Below are 2,087 nucleotides of genomic sequence, written 5' to 3' on the forward strand. Positions count from 1 at the left end.
TTGGTATTTTAATATAAGGGGCGATCAAAACGTTTCCGTTTCAGAGCGTTGCTGCAGACTAAATTCAACGTAGCGCAAATCTGATGTAGGTATATACGCACCGACACACTGACGAGGGATTACAGTGGAGTTTGTGTCTTTCCGACTTGCGGGCGGTAAATGCGGGAATGTGAACTACGGCGACGCTATTACCAAATGGGTCCAAACGGCATTTACGTGTTGATATTCTTTTCTTTGCTACCGAAGGGCAAAGAGCAGAGAACGAAGACTGTGTATGGGCCAGCATGTCTGTCGAAAACTACAGTTGTTGAATGATGCATCAAGTTCCGTGCCAGTCGTGATTCGCCACAAGGCGCCGGTCGCTCCGGGAGGCCTGCCGTAGTTACACCAATTGGAGTGGGAGGCCCACGGGCACTCATCCTACAGTCTCGATCTCTCCCCATGCGATTATCACGCCCTCGGTTCCTTAAAACAGGCCTTGAACGGTCGAAGATTCCTATCGGACGAGGATATGCAGCATGCAGTTACGGACTTCTTCATGCAGCAAGAAGCGATGTTCTACCAAACGTGTATGTTCAACCTGGTGCGTCGGTGGAATGATTGCCCCAATGCTCACGGAGATTTTGGTTGATCGGCATACCAATTCTGGACTGTACGGCATTCGAACGGAAACTTTTTTATCGCCCCTTATAGTACGGCTTAATGTAATTTATGTACACTCTCATACGGGCTGAACGAACGAGAGATGAATCACGCAGCTCCTCGTAACTCTCTGTGTCTTCTCCTAATCCAACTTTTTAAGAGTGTAAGGCAGAGTCGGGCGCACGTACGACGTGCATTTAGGTGCAGAGATGCGGTTGACGCGTGTGGGAACGCGAGTTCCCGGGCCCTGGGTGCTGGGCGCTGGCGCAAGCTAATGTGTTTAAACGCCGGCGGCGACGGCTGTCGGCTGGAAAACACACCGTCTCCCCACACCTCACCTCCTACGTTTCCGATGTAACTTTCCTCTCCGACCCGTTGCTGGTCTTCCGACTACACTTTTCAGTTCTCGCTGTCTGCTGACATTGTGGACATTCTTCTCCAATCCATTTCTATTTTATGCCATCTTGTTTTGGTTGCAGAATCTGATCTAAGCGCATATTCGCACTCGGTTGCCGAGTTCGGCAGAAAATACGTCATGTACCACAAAAGTTTCCCTTCTCGTACTCCATTCGAAAACACAGGGGAGGGTGTAACGGCTGTCAGTAAGCTACAGTGTAAACAGAAAGGTCTCTCATTTTGAGGCAACGGCCTTGCCGCAGTGGGTACACCGGTTCCCGTCAGATCATCGAAGTTAAGCACTGTCGGGCGTGGCAGGCACTTGGGTGGGTGACCATCTGAGCCGTCATGCGCTGTTGCCATTTTTCGGGGTGCACTCAGCCTCATGATGCCAATTGAGGAGCTACTCGACCGGATAGTAGCGGCTCCGGTCAAAGAAAATCATCGCAACGACTGGGAGAGAGGTGTGCTGACCTCACGCCCCTCCTACCCGCATCCTCAGCTGAGGTCGGATGGTCCCGATGAGCCACTTGTGGCCTGAAGACGGAGTGCTTTCTCTCATTTCACGGCCATCATATCGTTGAATGTGTACGGCAGAAATTAATACGCTGTGCAGTCATATTAATGTCTGTCGGTAGCCTATATAAGCACTTTTTGCAGCGCGGATCGCTGCGAGACGTGTGGGAAGAGAGTCAGTAACGCACTGGAAGCTACCGACAAGGATGTCGAGTCATGCCGGCACCATTGCTGTGGTCAGCTGCGCTAGGTTCTCGGCTGAAGATCCACGGCATACATCCCGATCGAGATGGTCCCACAGATTCTGGATTGGGTTTAAATCCTGAGAGTTTGGAGGCCAGGGGAGTACGGCGAACTCATCCTGGTGCTTTTGGAACCACACACGTACACTACGAGGTGTGTGACAAGTTGCATTGTCCTGCTGGTAGATGCCACTGTGCTGAAGAAAAACAAACTGCATGTAAGGGTGGACATGGCACTTGTGTAGGTCCATTGTGCTTTCCAGAACGACGAGATCACTCAGGGAATGTCAC

The 2,087-nt window shown here is 51.2% G+C and overlaps 1 pseudogene; it reads left to right on the plus strand.

Moving 5' to 3' along the window:
* The first annotated feature begins 1,282 nt into the window (after nucleotides 1-1,282).
* On the plus strand, nucleotides 1,283-1,400 carry LOC126471895 (5S ribosomal RNA; annotated as a pseudogene).
* The last annotated feature ends 687 nt before the right edge of the window (nucleotides 1,401-2,087 follow it).

Source organism: Schistocerca serialis, chromosome 3, assembly GCF_023864345.2.
Source record: "Schistocerca serialis cubense isolate TAMUIC-IGC-003099 chromosome 3, iqSchSeri2.2, whole genome shotgun sequence".
Lineage (NCBI taxonomy): Eukaryota > Metazoa > Arthropoda > Insecta > Orthoptera > Acrididae > Schistocerca > Schistocerca serialis.